Consider the following 23,028-nt stretch of genomic DNA (forward strand, 5'->3'; position numbering starts at 1 on the left):
ATAATTCTTTTTGTATTATTTTGGAAGGGGCTACTTAGTGCTCAAAGTTTCTCACTGATTTAAAGGAGATTTTTGAAGGATGGAAAGCTTTTGGGCCGAAGATAAAAGATTTAAGTATTGTAGTTTAGTATATGCCCAGGCCACCTCAACCATTATAAGATTTTTGTCAAGCTTTATGAATCACTTGTCAATGAGATTAATTATTTAAAGGACAAGGATGGAGCATCTAAGGAAAGAATACAAAGTTTTAATGAATTAAGCCATTGGACTATTCCTCTCTTTCATAATGAGAGCTCAAAATTGAATTATTTTGATGAATGAAAGGAGTATGAAGATATAATAAATGCTTTCATTCAAAAGGTGGTAGACAAAGACTATATAAATGAGCCAATGTATTATTCAGCTATTGATAAATTGATTGCAACTAATACATCGTATTCCGGATTTGTTGTGGGTGTTAGAGCATTTATTGATACCAAATACAAAGAGGCTCCTAATCGTGTGCAGTTGATCAAAAATGTTGAGTGGCCAACCCATTTTGTAGTCCATAGTTTGCATGAGAAGTAGTGTGCGGTGTTCAATTTTCTCATCTTTCATGATTCCTTCTCATCAACCTAATGAATGGGTATTGTCTTCACAGTTATGTGTGAATGTGTAATTGCATAGTTAGGGATCTTTTCAAGGAAGATATTAAATACCTTGTATGAAATGCAATGCATGATAAAATGAAAGAAGATCTTATAAGTATGATTTGTGGTGTGATGTGTGGGATATTGATGTAAGGTGTCTTTATCTTGGAATTGGTTGTGTGATTGTTAAATTCAAGAATTATTGACTCTGTTTCCCTAGGATAGGCACTAATATGTACGTTGTTATGATTTTTCATAAACCTCTATTTGAAAATCATTAAATCTCTCTTTTAATTTATGTTTAATGTGTTCATGTTCTTATTTTCTCATAATCCAATATAGTTTTCATATGGAAATGGAATGGTGTCTTTAGGCTACTATATATGTGTATTGGAGTGGAACTCTTAGAATTGTCTTCTTGAGTGGGATGTTCAATAAGAATTGTGTTTCTTTTGTGATTGTCCTGTAGATTTACCCACCTAGGTTTTTTAGAGCCCAAAGTGCAGAAGAATTCATTATCCTTGGAATTCTTGTCAATTGGCCATCTAGCTCAAAATAGTAAGCATAGTAAAATTTTGAATCATTTATATTCTGACTAGTAGGTGGAAAACACCAACTCAACCTCATCAAAGCAATCATAATGAATCTACCAATGTTAGAGAGAATATCAAAAGCGCAAACAAACTCATAATACCCAACACATCAAATCCCAAAAGATGAACCAGGGAGGGGTATTACACTAACATATACACGAAAAACAAAGATAGTAAAGACTTGAATGAAAAAAAAGAAGAATTGGGATAAAGTAAGTAACTAAAAGATAACTCTACTTAAATAACAAAGTAAATGATTCAAATTACAAAAGAGAAGAACCATTTCAATAAAAACAACACTAGGGGAAGCGTACTAGTTGTCGTTATAGGTACATGGGATTTTTTGATGATTTTTTTTTCAGTTGTCTCTATTGCGACTTAACTATTTATAGTTATTGTTTTAGCTTTTGTGTAGTAACAATGCACGCTATAAGATCAAATATGCACACAAGGGTCAAAAAGTACTCATTTAAAAGTGTCACGATATCTACTTATAGATGCCCCAATAACCGTGCACCTAAAATTCCAATACTTACAGACAAATGATCCAATAGTCATACACAAATGTTGTAGTAGTCATGGACCAATGGACCAATTATGAAACAAAAAGAATAAAAAGTGAACACCTATTAATGCATTAGTGTACCATAATTGAAACATGAGTTGTAAATGGTACTTTTTTCTTAGATCAATACGATCAATTAACTAGGGGAAGAGCACCAGTAGTCGTGCACCCTAACTTCGCACTTTTCAAAAGTCGACATAACAATGTAAAAAATGTCTAAATTTTTTATAGCACCTTTTATGATGAGTTAACTGCTTATAACTAAGGTTTCGGGTCGTCATCATCATTTTTGATAGGTTTTTTAAACGCATTTATAAAAAGTGTTCAAAATGTCAATTTTTGAACCCCCTACCAATCATAGTGAATTAGCACACCTAGTCTTTAGTTACCTTTGACCTAATAGTTGAACATATTGTCACCTAAAAAATTCACCCCCTAACACATATGAAAACAATCAACATTATATGGTTATACATTATGTTATTAATAATTAAATAAAATTAAATCATATCCATTATTTACTCATCGAATAGTCAAACAATTTCTATTAAAGAAGTGAATGGATAAAAACTAAAAACTAAATAAAACTAACCTAATACCTACTCAACCCTAATATTTTCTATCCTCCACAGCCTAACATTCTCCAAACACTGCCGCCATTTCAAGAGCATGCATCCTCTGCCGCCACAGGAGCTACCATGAATAGAGACGTGGCAACCAGAGGGACCAGGGCAGGGCATCCATAGATGTGGCAACCAGAGTGACCAGGGTAGGGCAATCAAAGACATGGCTTGGGAAAAATGAGGTAAAATTACAACTGTATGTTATTTTGACTGCATTTTATGTGATATCCTTCTCTATTTTTTTATTTTGACTGCATTTTACATTTTGCAGCTATCTCCTCGGCGTTCCAGATACAATGTCGATGGTGTCTGCAACTATGTCTGTTGACACAAGAAATAAAATTGTTTGCAACCCTTTCGAGCAGGTAAGGTCTTTACAGATCTTACAGGGCAACGACCCATGTTTGAATTCGAACATTTGTGCAATATTTTTCATCCTTATCTATCATTTTCCTCTGCATAAGGCTATTTACCTAGCAAAAAGCTTTGGCTAGGGTTACAAATTTCTTGATGTTGATTTTTGTCTCCTTCTATGCATTCTTGTTGCTATTTACTTGCAAAAAAAGTTTGGCTAGGGTTACGAATTTGCAACAGAGATTTAACCCTAGCTTTACTTTTTCTGAAGGGTTGCATTTTAGATCGTTTTCTGAATACCCAATTGGAATTTTTTGAGAGTTTAGATGACTTGGAGAATTAGTTAACTGTGTTTTTAAATTCACAACCCTTTGGTGTCGACGAGTTTAAAATGTTAATTATTTGTACGATGTTGATCTCCTGGCTGAGGCTACTGCATGCAGAAGAGGCCTCTGAGTTGAGCAGTCTCATGTATTGAAACTGCACCTGTCCCCATTATAGACTAACATGTTTTTCCCTTCATTGTTTCTACTTTTTCTTTTAACATGATTCCTTTTAGATCTTGTGATTGGATTGCTAAGGTGGGGTTATGTAGCTATTCCAGAATGTAAACATCTGGCCTCATTTTTCTCTGTTTTATGCTATAAAGAGACTTTGTTTTTTAACAATGGGGTCCCTAGGGGATACTGCACTGTCAGCAAACAATAATTCTGTGAGCACTCAAAATTTTAGTGGACTTTGCAGTAATTTGAGGTGTATAGAGCTGTACACCCGTAGTACTCATGATCAGCAGCGTCAGTTAATTCCCTTTCTCTAGCACATGCAGCTTCATGTTGTGGAAGCAAGACCCGGTTTTTCATATCCACTATTAACATGGACATTGGTTGCCTTGTCTGTAACAAGAACACGATAGAATTGTAAGAGAAAAATTTACCAAACTATCAATCTCAGATGGTATTAACAAATTTTATAGAGGCAACACTGTTCAAACTAAATCCTAGCCATGCCACATTAGGCTCTATCAAACTTGAACTTAATTCCACCTATTTTCCAAACACATAATTATGAAAATTGTCAAATCAATAAGAAAACACCAAATCATAGGTTGCATGAAATTCGTGAGCATAGTTAATAGTTTTTCAATGCAAACCGAATTAATCAGGACAATTATTGAGCAGTAACGATGTATAATAAACAAGGTACTTTCAAAACAAAAGGATGTATCACAGTAACTACTTTGCCTAGAAAAAGGAACAATGTAGCAACACAAATCATGTCTTAGTGTCCAAAGAGACACTTTCTAAATCAAAACTACGGAAGTAATTAAACTAGTAAAAGCCATAAATAGCAGTATAATTTTTCTTCACATACATTCCTTTCATTGGATCTTTCCATTACATATTGACTATAATTGTCATCTCTCAAAGGCTTTTAATATTCGTGGGATATGACACATATATGTGTCTCAGTCAATACGTTATCGAATATGTCATATGCACCCATGCTTTTGTCAAAACATTATAAGACAAGTGACCCACTTAGCACACAAGCACCTCTAAGTTTAACAATTACGCATTATAATTGTGTTACGAAGTTGGCACGGCACTAGGGGAAGTTCAGTTTAATTTATAGTATAGAGCTTTTCAATACATCTACATGTAAATATTAGTCTGCAAAACCAGACAAACCATTCAAAATATTTTTAAAAAAATGTACCTTAAGATATTCATCAACCTCTGTTTTCATCTGTCTACTCTTCAGTGCAGCATCTACCTCAGATAATATTCTTGGTGACTGGCTGATTTCAGGAAGAAGGTCAACCTGAAAAAGCCATACAGAAATAAAAAAGGATTCAAACCAAAGTCAAATTAACTACTTTACCTCCATACTTTGTTTTATGTTCACTTCCCTCTTACCTTCATGTTAAGAGTAAATGGATCTGGGAGCCTCATGTTGCGTGGAAAGGCACTAAGAATGAGATTCCACATTTGTATGCAACTAGGAGGAATAACATCGCAAAAACTGAAATGGTAATCGCATAGAATCTCTGAAAAATCATGAAGAAGAACCAACAACACTCTAAGGGTGCCTTTGTACAACAATCGGACCTGTAAGCCAGCAAAGTGGAAATGGAAAGTTGTTTTTTATTATAATAGTTCAAATAAAATATTAAGCAATTTGTTTTTAATTTCAAATATCATAGAATATGGAATCATCTTTTTAAGTAAAACATCAAGTGCTAAAAAATGTCCAATGAATTCTTCCCCAAATTGAAGATAAGAAACCCTGCATATTTAACTCAAATAAAATTATTAAACGGTAGATAATAAGCAGCATAAAGACAAACCGGATAACTAAGCTCAGCATTTCTCAGGTAAGGCTCCATAAACTTGAACAAATCCACAAGTAAACGTTGGAAAAATGGCCAGCCCTTTTGATTGTTGCTTAAAAGTAACTTTGACATAAAACTGCGATGGCAGATCAGTTCAAGCCAAGCAAAACTGCAATAGAAAGAGCCATGACTATGATCATCTCTTTTCCCCCAAGAATATCAATTTAGAGAAATTAAGCACATCCTCATTGCCTCAGATTCCAACCTAGAAAAACTGGTCTATAATAGTCAATGGCTTGAACTTCCAAGAGCATGTATAGCAATATAGACAATATAGATGCATTGGATATCAACTTACCTCCAACCAGGTACTCTTAATGGTTGCAGTGAATGGAAAGCATTTGCAAATGCAGTGAGTGCCTGTAAAAGTAAAAAAGAGATAGGATGAGCCCAATGGTGACTTGTTTATAACTTTAATGGATGAGGAATAAGTTATAAAGCATAAATAGTCCATCTGACATGCATTAGGTGAATTAAGATATACTATTAGGCTATATTCAGAGGCATATCGCTTTAGGTGTATAGAGTTGTACACCCGTAGTACTCATGATCAGCAGCATCACTTAATTCCCTTTCTCTAGAAAGTTCTGTGATTTTTTAACAACGATGCAAAATATCAAGATTTACAAGGTTCCTGGAACTCCATTTTGGACTCAATTTACAAGGTTCATTGTCTGAAAGACTACTTTATCACAATCGAATGGTCTCTATTGCTGTTCATCTGTAAAGGCACCAGTCACCTAGTCTTCCCAAGCAAGAATGGACAAAGGATAAATGATCCAGATTGCTTTCTGAAGAAATGTTCAAAACATTGGAAATAGAAACCATTACAAAGTTGTTTACGGATAAAAATCTCAAATCTTTCTATACATATGATACCAAAAGATTAAACGTGAAACCAAGATTTATCTCATGGCTAATCATTACAGCTTGCCATTAATTAAGCTTTAAAAATTTTGTGGCTGTAAAATTTTGTGCCTTTGTGTGCCTGTGCCTGTGCATTAAATCATTATTTTGCTTTTGATGAAAGTCTCTTTGTTAAAGCCTAAATTGATTTCAAAGCTTAAACAATAATGTATGTTTGTGTGTGATTTCAAAGCTTATAATCTATAATGTTATGTAGTGATTGATTGGAATTCGAATTGCTGTGGTGTTCCATGCATTTCAAAGCTAACAATTCAATTGAACAGGCAATGATTAAACTTCTTCCTTTTTTTAATTTTATATATATGTGTGTGTGTGTGTGTGTGTGTGTGTGTGTGTGTATGTACATGTATATATATATATATATATGTAAATGTATATATATATACGTATGTATATATTTGTATGTATATGTATATGCATATATTTATGTACACATCTATATGTATATATCTATCTGAATGCCCTGCCCTGGTTGCTCTGGTTGCCAAGTCTCTGTTCATGGTGACAAAGGTGACAAAGTAGCTCATGTGGCGGCAGAGGATGCATGCTCTTGAAATGCAAACAATGGCGGCAACGTTTGAGGAATGTTAGGTTGTGGAGGATAGAAAATATTAGGGTTGAGTAGGAATTAGGTTAGTTTTATTTAGTTTTTAGCTTTTATTCATTCACTTATTTAATAGAAATTGTTTGGCTATTCGATGAGTAAAAAATGGATATGATTTAATTTTATTTAATTATTAATAACATAATGTACAATCATATAATGTTAATGGTTTTCATATGTGTTAGGGGATGAATTTTCTAGGTGACAATATGTTCAACTATTAGGTCAAAGCTAACTAAAGATTGGGTGTGCTAATTCACTATGATTGGTAGGGTGTATGTGCATGCATGTGCATGGATATGTGTATGGGTAGGGTGTATGTGCATGCATGTGTATGTGCATGTGCATGGGTATGTGCATGTGTATGGGTATGGGTATGTGTATGTATACACATCCATACATATGTACATACATACACTCATACATACAAAATGCAAATACTTTTCATAATATTTGTTGCATTGTTAGTATCCATAAACATACACATACACATACATATATACATACATACACTCATAAATATGTAATGCAAATACTTGACATAACATTAGTTGTAGTTTTAGTATCCATAATAGCATTGCACTCATTGCACTGATATGCAGATATTACAAAATGGTGTTGCACCAATTCATTGTATTGATATATAGGTAGATTGATATTACAAAATGGCCCCATATCAATTGATATTACAAAATGGCACCGGATTCATTGTAATGACATAAAGATATTGCAAAATGTCCCCAGCTTATATGCACTGCAAAATGGCTAGCCTACACACTACACAACATCTACTTTGACTCCTACATAGATTCATTCTATTGATATATAGATAGAAATTATAAAATTGCTCCATATCAATAGATATTATAAAGTAGCACCACATTCGCTATATTGACATAAAGATATTGCAGAATCTCCCCAGCTTATATGCACCGCAAGATGGCCAACCTACAAAATAAGATTTGCTATGCAATCCAAAATTATGAATTCAAGCATGCAGCATTGATTAGTTTCATTAGTTCACCATAAAGCCAGGGAAGGGTTCTAGCTCCTCCACATGCCTTCTTGTAATCTTTTTTTCTACAACAGCTGCATTCGGCTCCTCCATAGGACTCCTTGTCATTGTTTTTTCTGCAATAGCTGCATCAACCTGTGGTGTAATAGGAGTTATACTACCGAACATATTTTTATCCAGCAATCAACCAAATTGAAATTGTTTGATAGGAGAGTGAGGGGGGCTATGACTAGTTGGAACATGGATGTTGTTAAGGGAAGCATACACTGGGGTAAGAATATTGTACATATCTCTCAAAATCTGATGATGGCTAGGTAGGGGAGTTGATGGAGTACTGTTGTGCCCTACCCTGATTGTAGTATGTTCTAAATTGTTATGGTAACTAGCTTGGAGGTTACTAAGAGCAACATGTGCAGGTGTTAAAATATTGTACATGTCTTGTAAAATTTGATGATGCTGAGGCAATGGTGTTGATGGATTACTCCTCTCTCCTACCTACAACAATTGCAGCATCCTCGTTCACTTGCTCTTTTGTTGGTTTCTTTTTCAAATCCCTCTCCTTTTGTTGTTATGCTCTTTCTTCTTCCTTCCTCTACTTTATTATTTGTCTTTCAATCTTTTCCTCATCTTTCCTCTTTGCAATTTGTTCAAGTTTCCTTGCCTCTTTTTGTTTTTTCTTCCTTACTTTCAACTCTTCAATTTCATCTTTTCTTGCTTCTTTTTTTTGTTCTTGAATTATGTATTCATCAGAAGGCTTTGAGATTTACTGCCCAATTTAAGTGCATTATTGTTAGAAAGAAGACTAGATCTATTTCTCACCCTTTGAATGGGTAACTTCAAAAAAAAATTTAAAGAGCCTTGACTGCATAACGTTTCTTCAGATTCATCTTCTATCTCAAATGTTGCAGTTGTCTTTAAAGAACCTTGATTGTCTCCATCCTGCTCATCTTCTGCAACTTCATTAGTTTCTAAATTTGAATTCTCCCAATCCATTGTATCAGCATAATAATGAATGACCTCAGAGCTAAGCATTGGAGTTGAAGGCATGGATAAAGAAACTTCTTCATTTTCCATATCAATTTGTATTCCTAAATTTTTTGCTCCTTCTTTAATCCAATTTGGTAGTTCAATCTCTGATGGTAAACTGAAGTCTTCATGTATGCCATTTTCATATTGTGTTTGGTTGATATGACTTGGTGAGCATGTGCTTTCAGTTGGTTCTTCTGTTTGTTGTGCTTCCAATTCTTTCATTTGTTTCACACATTGTTCCAAACACTCTTCCACTTGTGCCTCTCCAAAGCCAACTAAACTTAAGATGCTAGCAATGCCTGCAGCATCATTATCATCTTGTAAATTGAATGCATCACTTGGTCTCATGTCATTACAAAGAGCATCTTTATTTAATGGCCATATTCCGGTCCTTCGAAAACTAGCTATGATGTTTTCAGATGTTAGGGCAAGTTTCAATGCTTTACTTGCAAGTTCTGCCAATTCAGTTCTCCTTATTTCTGTGTGTGGATGTTTGGCCATCCATTTTGACCTTTCAAATTTGAAATGTGCCTTGAATGGAGAGAACACACTCACATCTAGAGGCTGCAATTTGTGGCTGGTGTGGGCAGGAAATGTTAGAAGATCAATACCAAGAGATTTTGCTTCATGGATTGTAGTCAAAGCAACATGGTTTTGATGACTGTCAAATATAAGGAGATGTTTGTTTGTGGGTGAAACTCCACCCGGAACAGATCTAGCAAAGTGATATAGCCAATTTAAAAATAATTCTTTTGTCATCCAAGCATGTGGTTGTGCAGCCATACATGCTCCCGGTTCACAATTGGCAATGTAGTTTTTAAGCTGTCTTTTGGCCTTGAAAAGATAAAATCCTGGAATGCTATGACCTGATGCATTAACACAACATAAAATTGTTATCCACTCTCTGCTCTTTGATAGAATGTGTGGGACACTTCTACTACCCAACTTTGCAATTACTCGCATCTCACAGTTCCTGCCTGCTTACACACCTATTTCATCATAATTCCATATTTTTGTTGGTACATATTCAGAAGCATTGTACAATTTCTCCAGGTTGTCATAAAAATCTATCACAATACTTGGTCGTAGCATTATTGCTCTATCCTTGTCTAGATCCTCTGCAGTCCTTATTGTCAAATCTGGATGGCATTTGCGGAAACCTGTCCACCATGATCTTCCTAGGAAATCATTCTTGAATGGATTTGGCCTTGTTTCACATATATGAGCTACATGTGACTTTAGCTGAATAATCTCTAATCCGTGACCAAGTTGAGCCATATCTTTGCATCGGTCATTGAGAAGTTTGGCATAGAGTAATCATGTATATGTGAGTTAGGAATACCAATAAACCTTTCATTTTTAGAGTTCATTATTGAGATCCATCCACATTATGGATATCAAATTCCTTATGGACAAATTCATGTTTGAGGTGGGTTCACGATGTTTGTTGGAGCTTGGGAGGTCCCTCAATTCTTTAAACATATAGATGCCTTTCCCAACAAACCTCTTTCCTTTAAACTTGTTGATGAAGAGTAAAGGGAGTTCATTATACTAAAATACCTTGTTCGACCAAATGGAAGAGATAAGCAAATTAAGAACATGCTAAAGAGATTGGTCATACCAAGTGAGGTGTTAGGAAACTATTTACCAAAGTTTCCAAATGCTATTAAATGACTCTATCTCTAAATTTTTGTTTATATAGTCTAATATTTAATTAAAATCCTAATGTATAATTTTGAATTTCCAAAGTTCTTGAAATGGGTAAGTTGGACACCCATTGGTGTAGGAGCACCTAGCTTTTAACCATTTTTTATGCATTTTCCAGATTTTGATGTGATGATCCATATTTTGGATTAGGTGTTTGAATAATGGGCTAATAAAAGGTCCACATGTGTGTTTGGTAGTCATTTTAAGGATGATTGTTACCTAATTTGTTACTTTTCTCAAATCTGGCCTATGAGCCCGTGTAAGCCTAAAATGGCATAAATTTACATTATGATGTAAAATGACTTGTAAAGCCTCATTAGGCATTTAGGCATGTCAGTTTAATGTTAGGAAGTCATCCTAGGAGGTTTAGTATAAATAAAAATGCATAAAAGGCAAAAATGCACATTTCAGCAAAAGTTGTCCTTATTGCTTGACAACTTTTTGCAACTTTTTGAGCAACTTTACATTCTTGAGAAAATCGGTAGTTAGGAAACTAATGAAGAGTTGTTTATGACCAAAATGGAATATAAAATTATCTAAGAATCATTGTACATGGGTTGGAACATTTATGAGAAAGTTTGAATAGATTTTGAAGACAATTTCCATATTTTACCTTGTAATTTTGTCATTTTTGTAGTAGCAGTCTGTACCAAATCGATTGACCTTTCTACTTTTCTTTCATGGTGGTTTAATGTACATTATTTTATTACTCAGGAGGTGTTTGTAATTTCTTTTAGTGCAAGTTTGAGGTGTGTTTACAAATTTGTATTGCTCTCGGCCTCAGCAAGGGTTCAAGAGCCGACTCATGGTTCCAACTTGAAATACCTTGAGTTTTTCTCAATGACCCTTGGGATTCAAGTCATGGAACCCTTCTATAGTGTAAATATGTTTTATAATGGCCTATAAGTTGTTTGGAAGCAACTTTCCATCATTTTGTAGGTGATGTTAGTCATAGCTAGGTTAGGAAAATGATGGAAAACATTGTATTTACTTGTAGGGTTGTGAAGTTGTGAATTTGCCAAGTGTTTGGAATAAAAATTTGATGCAGGAAAGAGTCTCATTGAAGAGGAGAAGGTGTGATAGGGTGCAGAAACCATTTAAACCTATTGAAGAAGTCTGCTAATTCAAAACCCCTCAAAATTGCCATTTTCGGGATCCGTACTAGTACGAATAGACCAAATTGTCTACCCTACTTGATTCAAATTTTTGTCCAAAAGGGTACTCGGATCACCAAAGGTGTTGGAAGGTTCTTTGAGTGAATTTTGAGTAATTGCCCAAAAACCAACTGGAAGAAACTATTGAGCACAAATTGATAGGGATCACTCCAATAGAATTTGATTGTTGGAAGCAACTATTGAGCACAAATTGATAGGGAGAACTGCAAGAGAGTTTGAGTGTTTTGACTTGTCAAAGGAAAAGTGAAGAGTGATAAGATACCACTAAAACATTATCCAACTACCTTTTGAGTAAGGTGTGACTCTCTTTGAGAACCTCTCCCATCACCCATGAGGAGCTACATGATATTGTTTATTATTCTTCTCTGAAATTATATGAGATGTTGCAATGGCATTGAATAAGGGAGGTTATAAAAGGAATTTAAAAACAAGTTATGTATCATATTTTTGAAATTAGGCAATGAAAATATGAATACAATTATTACACTTGTGGAACTCATAGGAAAGAGAAAGTAGGCTTGAAAAACAAGTTATGTATCATCTTTTTCTGAACTCCACAAAGAAATGTTGCATAATTTATTCTTAATTACAATTCCCCATTGCATTATCATAGGAATGTTGGGAGTGGATGCGTAAAAGCTTGAGCTTGATTGACATTTATTTGGATTCATAGGTTGTAATCAGAGTAAATCATTAGATGTAGAAGTCAACAAAGATAGTAAATCATCCAATCATCAACACACATAAAGAACAATCATAACACCAGTAAATGGACCAGCAACATTATTATTAGTGTTTGAGTTGCTCCCTCTAGATGTGAGCTTGTTATAGCTTACCATTCAACACTTCCAACTCAAGCCAACTCTACGAGTGATATCCTATCTTGGGAATTGTATATAGAAACATTGGAATTGATATCCGGAATATAGAATATAGAATATGAGATAGAGAGCAATTTTGTGCACATAGAATCAAAAGACAATTTTTTTTTTTTTTACACCATATGTATTGAAATCCTCCAATTTCTTACCGAGCCAGATTACAAACTCAATTGTGCTACAAGAATTTAATTTTATTTGTAGTCATATATATTGAAATGCTTGAATTTGATGTTATAGAACAATTTCAAAATAGGGAAGATAAGAGTATCAGTTGCTGTCAACAATTTTTATTTTTGTCTAGTAAAGCTATATTTTATATTAATTTTGAAAATGTTTGCATTCTAAAAGAAAAAGCTCCACAGCTAGCCGATTAGACTATCGAAGTTGGTATACATAACGATCCATACATAACACATTCATAAACATTTCAAAAAAAAAAAAAGTTCTTGCTTCAAAAAAGGTTGTATGTTCCATCTTGCTACTCCACGTGAAGAATCACCATGCCCTCTTCCACATCCATCACTTCCATGTTCCTCACTTGGTTCATTTTTGTCTCCCTATTGGAGCCTTCACCAAACTATAGCACACGACCCTTCTTAGTTGTTCCTCTTCCACTAGGTCGACCCCATCCTTTTGTGCGTGCAGGAACCGTTCGTTGCACAAGTGCTCTATATTCCGACCAAGGTCCCCATTTTTCCATCTCCACATGCACTTGCCAAACATAGACCATCTCAAAGTATTGCACAATACCATGCATTCCAGCATGTGCTACACTTCTTCTCGCCTCTTTATCGAATGTGGCACTCCAGAGAAAGAACGGTCGCAAGGGAGGAGCGAATTCAGTCACGTGAATCCAAGCTCCATCCACACTTTCAAAGCCATCCATGTCTCATGAAAAACAAAATAAAGCTTCCATTCCCCCTAGCCATTCCTTCTTGACACACATGTTCATGATTTCTCTGACTTTCACAACAGGTCGGAGCTCCAAACACCATGCCATAAACAGAGGCACTATGTCCACATTCATTTTGTACTTCCATCCACCGTCTAGATACTCAAGTCCAAAAATTAACTTCACCATGGAAAGGAATGCGTTGTTTTCATAGATGAACAGGTTCATCAACCTATCATCGCTTATTCCTCCAAAAAATGTGACCTGTGTTTTTGTTGTTTGTAAAGAAAAGTTGGCCTCCATATTTGAAATCGAGATACCTATAATTCCAAAACAAACATGCAAATCTGTCAGACTAATAGCGATGTCTATAAATTATTTGAATTTGTATCAACCTATGCGTTAATTTTTTAGTGCTTTCTAATAACTAAATTCATCTACCACATGTTCCATGTTATTCTAGAATCTAAGTACTTGTATTCTGCACCATAGTCTACGGACATTTTTGTACACTTACACATATCCATATCATGTTATCCTATGAAGACCTTGGATTCATATGACACACATAGCTAATAGAAAGTTTCATTACAATATTGACTAACAAGGCGTGTTATGTACTTTTACAATTTCTCACATGACTGCTCCAAAACGATAGTACGCATTGACTAACATGCCTGTTAGTCGTACGTTTTACACCATTGATTTTGCAATCAACAAGCAGCGATTGACTAACACAATGCCAACACGTTGTACGATAGGTCCGTTTTGGAGGGCTATGTCTATTCTGGCTCCAAAGTGGACCTTTCCTACAGCGTGTTAGTGACAGGTTAGTTAATTACAACTGTTAATTGCAAAATCGACGGTGTAAAACGCATGACTAACACGTGTGTTAGTCAATCCATACTATCATTTTGGAGCCGGAATAGACACGTCCATTTTGGAGGGAACTCGAGCCACGGAGGCTATTCTGGTTCCAAATAGACATGTCTTTTATGGTTCCAAAATGACAGTATGGATTGACTAACACGTGTTAGTCACACATTTTACACGAGTCTTGCCATGGTGTAAGTTTCTATTGCATCTCAGGAAGCATAATGAGAAAAGGCATATGGAAGAAGTTCCTATTTGATTATTAATCTTTTGTATCCTCAAGAGGAAGTATAAATTACAAATAATGGAAAGTTACACTATCGGGTTAAGTCACCCCGATAAAAACACTTAGGCAACAAATACTAGCTTTTGATCGGCCTATCATGTACCGATAAGAATGCATGGAAATCCAAAGTCAGACCTATCGGCATCAGTCTCATCGATTATAGTATGGAGTCAATGATAGTTATATCAGAGAAGCATATACTAATAAGGCACATTAGTATAGTGAACATAAGCGGCAAAAGTAGAAAATTCTCTTGCCAATAACCAATGAGGCTATCGGTAAGACTTATACCGAAAAGCATAATAGTGAAAATGTCCATCGGTCAAGGTTGTAGTGAAAAGAAAGTCATCGGGGAAATAATGTTAGTTGCTCATTTTGCACCGTCGGACCTTTCCTACAGTGTGATAACAATGTGTTAGTCAATCTTAACCATTTATTGCAAAATAGATGGTAAATCCATTCTATCATTTTGGAGCTAGAATAGCTCTAACGTGCGTGTTAGTAAATCCATTATGTCATTTTGGAGCCAGAATAGACACGTCCATTTTGGAGCCAAAATAGCTTCGGCCAAATGGGACTGACCAAAAACCTAACACCACTTCTAACCCTAATGCGGCTAACCCTAACCCACCTTCTAACCCTAATGCCGCTAACCCTAACCCACCTTCTAACCCTAACATCCTTAACCCTAACCTACCTTGTAACCCTAATGCCACTAACCCTAACCCACCTTCTAACCCTAACGTCACTAACCCTAACTCGCCTTCTAACCCTAACACGACTTGTAACCCTAACGCGGCTAACCCTAATGTAAAAACCTAATGCGCATTCTAACCACGGGTCAACTTCTAACCCAATCCCACCTATCCAATCCAAAATGTATAATCACAAAGATATTCTTTGGCCTCGTTGATTTACGGACTACGTGTCCACCTTTTTCTATGCCCTCACGAAACAACGAATTAGACTATCATGGCGTGTTATGCAGCTTCGCTGATTTGCGGACTATGTGTCCACCTTTTTTTGTGGCCTCGCGAAACGACAAATTGGACAAAAATGGTGTGTTATGCGCCTTCGCAGATTTGTGGACGGCCTGGCTTAGCCACGATCGCACAACCTACAGTTCAAAAGGGCTGACCCACTACTAGACTACCATGGCTTGTTAGTTGGGAGTCACAAATGTAAGTCTTTTTGGAGCCAGCAAACACACGTCCTGTGTGGTCTTTAATCCTAACACGACAGTTAGACAAGAAATTTTTCTCCCTACTCTGCCTCCAAAATAGGCAAATTTTTGCACTACATATAAAGCAAAACAAGAAACGAAAACAAACAATGCAAACCCAGAATAGATGAGTCCATCATTTTAAATAAAATCCAAACACAAATAGGAAAAAGATGACTTCTAGAGGTGGACTTGCGCATACCTCACGCCGTTAAAAAATGCATCCTGCTTCAACAATCAGATGCCCTTCAACAACACAACTTGCTTCTTCAACAAGAGCCCTTGAACAATGAGTCGCAGCCTGCTTCTTCAACAAGAGCACTTCAACAATGACTCGTAGCCTACCCTTCAACAATAATGTTTTAATCACATATTAGTCTTGATTTTTCCATGTTGGGCACAAAATGGTGCCACGTTTTCTGACGAAGGTACATATTTTGAAAGCAACACCCTCTTTTTCCCATCGGTATGTCGTTTGAACGTGGTTTCTTAAATCTCCAACGGTTTTTTTAATTTTATGGCTTTTTTTTGAACCCCGTGCCCTCTTTTTCCCATCGTAATGTCGTCCAAACGCGGTTTCTATAGTCATCGGCGGTTTTTTTTTTTTCCTTTTAATGTGTGTGTTATGCACAAAACACCGTCGCTAACCAGTAAGCGAGGCGCGACCATCTTCCTTCATGTCCATGTAATTTCGCGTGGGGCCCAACAATTGAAACCGACAAGTCCACGACAACTCCACATCACATACTATGGGTCCAGCCGTTGCGGCAAATTGGCATGGTATGTATGTCTCGGACATGTATGTTGATGCATGTCATTGGTACTAGAGCTCACTTTTAGAACCAAAATAGACACATCCTTTTTCGAATGCCTTCCTAATTGTAGAACCTATGTTGACAATTAAGTGAGGAAATTGCTAAATGTGGCAAAATTCACCGGGTAAATTTAATCCACCGTGTGCCTAAGGGATAAATGGTTCTTTTTACTTTTTATCTATGCATATTGGTCTATTTTACGTATTGGACAGCTCCATTCTTATGGTCCCATATTGTTCCAAAACAGGCGGATCTGTAGTGGCAATTAGATAGGCAGTTCCGAGTTTAGGAGTCAATGGACTGAGTACGCCGAATTAGTGTTTGTATTTAATAACCTGTCCTCTAAGTAGTGTATAATAAAGGCGATAGGAAGTTGTATGCACTTTAATCCCTTATACCCACACAGATGGCTTGCGAGAAGTGTTTCACTTAAATCGCCAGTAGAATTTGAAAAGTTCCTCCTAAAAGAGAAGGACAGTTAACATTCAACCCGATCCAAAACACCATTTGCCTCCAAACCATCTTAATATGCAAGAAAAGTGAAGTAAAAACCTATCCCAGAAGGAGATGAATTTAGGGCACGTCCCCATAAAACTGATGGTCTCATGACTATTTTTTAAAAAATAAAAAATTAAACAGTTAACTTAAATTTTTTTGTTTCATGAATAATAGTATTAATAATAATTTGTGCAGATAAATCTTGGAGGAAAAAGAAATTTGTGCAAGCAAGTGGCATTTTCTCCTTAATATGTAGTTGCTACTTGTTTCCAGCTTCCTTTTTAAAATAGTGGCTGCTCCAAAAAAATAAGAAAAGATTCTAAATTATCATTTTCTCATAATTAAAAATTTGTATGGGAACACTTTAACAGTAGAAAATGAACTTAAGCAATTGAATGGAAACAAGGGATTAGATGTGTCTACTATCGTAGAATGGTTTGATGGTTGATTTATATGATGGAAGACTATTAGTATTGTACACGGTATGAATTATGGGATATGCTAATTTTAGTGTTAGCTATTCTCAATCTTAAAGACTTTACTCCATTTACTGCATGGAAACATAGTTGACTTTTTGTTTTTGTTTTTGTCTATTGACAAATATTAGCATGCCATATCTAAGGCGTTTCAAAGTGGCATAAAAGTGTCTCATCTTTATATCCTTTTTAATATAATTTAACATATTATGATATAACAAATATTATAGTGGACATAATAAAAGAAAAAGTTAATAGGAATAACATATATAAATATAAGAAATCTATATTAAGAAATATATGTAAAAAGAAGACAATTTTAAAAATTAAAATTGTAAAAGTGATAAAGAATACAAAGATAAATATATTAAGCAACATCAATATATATAAATTAATTAAAAAAATTCAAATATTTTTGTGATAATAAAATTGCTGCTTAAATTTGAAGATTATTAAAAAATGTTCACTCACATAAGTCAATGATCTTTTCTGAACTATGTCATCTCTTCTCTTAAGTGTGTACAAAATCATATTATTTTACACTAATTAGATTAGATGGAGAAAGAAATATCAAATTATACATACAAGTCTAGGCATAAAGTCTTTATAAAATCAACATAACTATTGCACCTCCATTACAATATTGATGTAACATTCGTAAGGTACTTAAAATCAAGATTGAATTCTTAAATTGTATGCACAAAAAATAGGCTTCTATACATAAGATATTGTAAATTAAATTAATATAATTTTTATGCACATCTAAAATTATACAATCTACTAAATTAACTTAAATAATTTTCTATCAACATAATCCTTATACCTCCTTCCAGTACATATGTTAATTTGTAAATATGAGATCATATATCAATCAAGGATTCAATCAAATGATCCCTGAGTCTCATCAATGTCTTCACATATTGGTCTTTAGAGTGCAGACGGCTAAATCACATATTAAGCTTTGATTTCTAGACTTAAAAGTATTAAACACTCAAAATTGACTGACATTATGTAGACTTAATATATTACTTAATATGTATGATTTAAATGTGGAAGCACTTAATATGTATGATTCAAATGTGGAAGCCAGTATACGAGCGTAAAGCCAGTACAAGAAGATTATGATATGCAGTGAGTTTGTGAGGAAGAATGTACTAAGTTTAACTTTTGACGATACCTCAGGCTACCATTATCGACTCCTTAGGCATTTTGTCAAGAAAATCGCGTAGCGTGTCTGAGATTACATAATCTGCATGTGTTTTTAATTACATGGAAATCCAATACTGAAGGATTGAACTCATCCAGAATATCATATTCTTATATTGTGTTTTTGTCTCTCCTCAGAGTGGGTGACGCACATATGTTAAGTAGTAGGTTCTTTAAATCTGCATGAAGACAAATTCTTTGTTTGTTCATATCCTTCCATATTAGCGTCTCATCAAGTGCTTATCTTGGCATCCTCTTTTTGCATGCACTTCATCCTCAGTGTCTGGAACCACATTACCTGACAAAGTTTTATAATCTTTACGTTTTACATATGCCATGATGGGTAAAAAACTGTTCCATAACCTGCTAAATGTATTTCCTGATTTATGCATGTCTATGCCAACTTGTATTTGTATGCTCTTTTCCTCGTTATTTCCTATGTATGCTCGCTTTTGCTTGGAAGATTTTTGCTAGAGCCTATTTCACAGTTCTATTTTAAGACATATTTTTTAAATCCCATGCGATTAAATATTTGTTTTGAGGCATTCTATCTAGCAAATTGTGTGCCATTTCTATGGATTTTGACCCGTGTATATGTAATGTGATGGAAAAGAATGCAGAATATGGATTAGAACTATTATTTCTGTTATTTGAGATAAATATTTTTTCCCCTTTTCCATTGTTGTCCATCATTTGATTCATAGTTAAATACTCTCTGATATTGTTCTCGCAGTTATAATTAGTATTGCATTCAAATTAATTAATGTCCATTAGTTTAGATAGTTAACGTTAGACGATTATTCACAAGCAATATAATTTCAATTGTTATTGATATATCTTATTATTTTAAAACAGATCCTTTCATATGTCATTACAAGATGATACTTAACATATGATATGATATGATATCAGATACTTCTCTTATTAATACTACATCCAACTAATGAATCTAGGCTTCTTCGTTCACATTAGTTCTCACATAGAAACACATCTCTTCTCTATGTTAATAGATTTTTATGATGTTTCTTTGTGTTTTTTTTTTTTTTTTTGAGGAATCTAGTAAGACAAATAGCTAGGGCTAGCACCAAAAGGAGGTGCAATGGTTATGGCAATAGTATTATATACTTTAAAAAATATATTGGAGGTGTAGAATTGCGAAATATAAAAAAAAAATTATTAGTGATAATTATTAAAAAAAACTAAATGTGAAAGAATGCAAATTGATAACATCGAACACATCCATTGTTGACTGTTGAAATGTCTTGTTTGTTGTTGATGTTCAAATTCATGTATTGTATATAATTGAAATTTTGTAGTGAATCTTGTCATTTTTAAGCAGATCCTTTCATATCTTATTTTATGGTGATACTTAATATATAATATGATATACTTCTCTCATTAATCCTACATCGAAAAAATGAATCTAGGCTTCTCCGTTCACATTAGTTCTCACACAGAAACACATCTCTTCTCTATGTTAATAGGATTTTGTGATATTCCTTTGTTTCCTTATCCTTTTTTCAGGATCTAGTAATACAAATAACTAGCGCTTGCACCATAAGGAGGTGCAATGGCTACACTCATAGTATTATATACTTTGAAAAATATATTGGAGGTATAGAATTGAAAAATATAAAAAAATTATTTATTAGTGATAATTATTTAAAAAAAAAACTAAATGTGAAATAATGCAAATTGATAACAACGAATGCATTCGTTGCTGACTATTGAAATGTCATATATATTGATGATGTTGAAATTCATGTATTGTAAATAATTGAAGTTTTTGAAATAGAAATCATTTTTTATATCATATCCATGTAGATGAGTTTTCCATGCCATGGAGTAAATTTCAACAAATTGAAAATATAAAAGAGTTAAATTTACTTATTATGTAGTCAAATTTTTGTAATAGAAATTAATTGAAGTAAATATAGATTAGATGAGAAGTAGAGTGCAATTTGGGTCATTTGTTAATTTATATTCTTTGTATTTATTATTTATATGGAAATAAATGAGCTCTTCATTTATTAGAGTAAGTTTCTACAAAATAAAAATTTGGAAAAATGAATCAATATCATTTTTGTAATCTAAATTATTATCACAAAACCAAGAAGACAAATAATGATAACCACTCATACATAATCAACAACATAATTTCTCAAAGCTATTAATTTAATAGCAACATAAAAAAATGACCCTTAATATCTCATTTCCTATCTTGGGCTCACATAATAAATAAATAAAAAATCTAAATGTTTCACCTTGGATTGTATACATTCTAAGTGGAGTAGTTAAGGACTTAAATATTTTTGTTAAATCTTGTACTACCTAAAAAAAAAACTTGTAGATGTGTAGGAATTAGCATCTACAAATCTAATAACATTAACATTTTGAATGAAGAAATGATGAGGTCCAAACTATAAAACATGAAAACATCCTACATTTGATTCTTATCTAACAATTCCAACCGCAATTTAGGTGAAATCATTTCACCTAAAGTCACTAGGCCTAATAACCTTTCAAAGGAAAACCTTAAATGATTATCAATTTATAAATTCTTTAAATAATAACCATACTAATCTAATTTATATTGAATCAAATAAGATGATAGAGAGTTACCTTCCTCTAATACTGCTAAATCATTAAAAAGAATTATTTGTACACTTCATGGTTACTTTTTCTTTCCATACTCATAAGTAAGGTCACAATCATTAGTCTTAAAATTTCAATAAGTATGCTTCCCAAAAGGTTTTTCTAAAATGTTATTTTTTCGAAAAGTCAAATTGATACTTAGGTTAATGGATTGTAAAGACCAACTCCTAATTTTTAACTTAGGAACCTATATAATAATAAAGGTAAAGGTTTACTAATTAATCCTTTCATATACAAACATATCTCTCCATTTCATAAATTATAGGTAAAACTTAATGAATATCTACTTGATAACCTATTAAAAGATATCTAATCTCATGTTTAATGTCACTAATATATTTACTACTTGGTAAATATAAAAAGAACATATCATGTTTTAAAAAAATACTAAAATAATAGATGCACAAATTTCACAAATAAATGATCCTATCTATGGACTTATATAGTAAAGGAACCACCTTTAAATTTAAATGTGTTATTCTAGTCAAAGAAAAATAATCTACCATATATAATCTTCTAGACAATTTAAGCAGTGAAAACTTTACATAAAATTTTGATACAAGTAGTATGATAGATATAAAATCTAATTATTCATGCAAAACATAATATGAATATTAAATTGATAATTCCTAGCTTTATGCCCCCCCCACACATCCATTCCTAATTATTATTAGTTTTCGACTGTAGGAAACTATAGCGAAGGATTCAAAATTAAAAAGTGATTAAACTATATTGTAACAACCAATTAGAATTCTAAGATTTGTTTTCTATACAGTAGTTCCTCTAGTGAAGTCACATATATTTTAAGGCAATTATTAAAATAAAACATTTCAGCAAAATATTATTGGGATGTGTTTGCGGTTGCAGGATGTCAGACAAGCTTTATATGCTCTCAATGCAAGAGAGCGGACCTCTCTCAAGAGGCTTCCATGGGCTTTGCAGGATTAGCATGTATAAGGGAATGTGATAGGGTTAAGTGGTAGTGAAGCTACAAACCACCACCCAAGGCAATGATGTACAAGCTCATGGACCTCTCCCTTACCATGGCTCATTCTAAATGGCAATAATTTAAATGATGCCATGAATTAATACTTGTAAGTAATTTCTCTGTGTTTAAATAAGGCAATGTTTTTGCATTGGTTTTGTATATCCTCAAAATAAGAAAGGCAGTTGCAGGGCCATGAAAATAGAGTTTTTGATTGTAACTTGGAACACATGGCCATGAAATTGATGACCAGCTAACCTAGATGCAAGAAATCTTCCCATAGTTACACAGGAAATTCAATCTGATTATGTAATCTTGATAATATCACATTCTCAGTTTTTGACAATATTGGCTAAAGACCTGTATGTTGAATAAATTATGAGCATATTTAAAGGATTATCTTCATATCTTAGATGTGTCGCAGGATCTAAGAATTTATTTTGTAGGAAGATTCACAACACAAGCCTAAAACACACTCATGACAACACGATAAGTATAACCAATCCATTCTATTTTATTCGACTTAGTGCTCATGCAAACATTCATATTCTCTTTTTTAACTTAAATTTATGTTTCATCAATAGTAAGAATTAGTTTCATTGGATTGTAGAGATGTAATTCCTCTA

General features: G+C 33.8%; 1 long non-coding RNA gene across 1 annotated transcript; it reads left to right on the plus strand.

Annotated features, from left to right (window-relative positions):
* The first annotated feature begins 2,412 nt into the window (after positions 1-2,412).
* On the plus strand, positions 2,413-22,761 carry LOC131857115 (uncharacterized). The gene is made up of 3 exons (XR_009358551.1): positions 2,413-2,592; positions 2,682-2,775; positions 22,285-22,761. It is a non-coding gene; the product is annotated as an uncharacterized LOC131857115 (long non-coding RNA).
* Positions 22,762-23,028: the final 267 nt, after the last annotated feature.

Source organism: Cryptomeria japonica, chromosome 7 (assembly GCF_030272615.1).
Source record: "Cryptomeria japonica chromosome 7, Sugi_1.0, whole genome shotgun sequence".
NCBI lineage: Eukaryota > Viridiplantae > Streptophyta > Pinopsida > Cupressales > Cupressaceae > Cryptomeria > Cryptomeria japonica.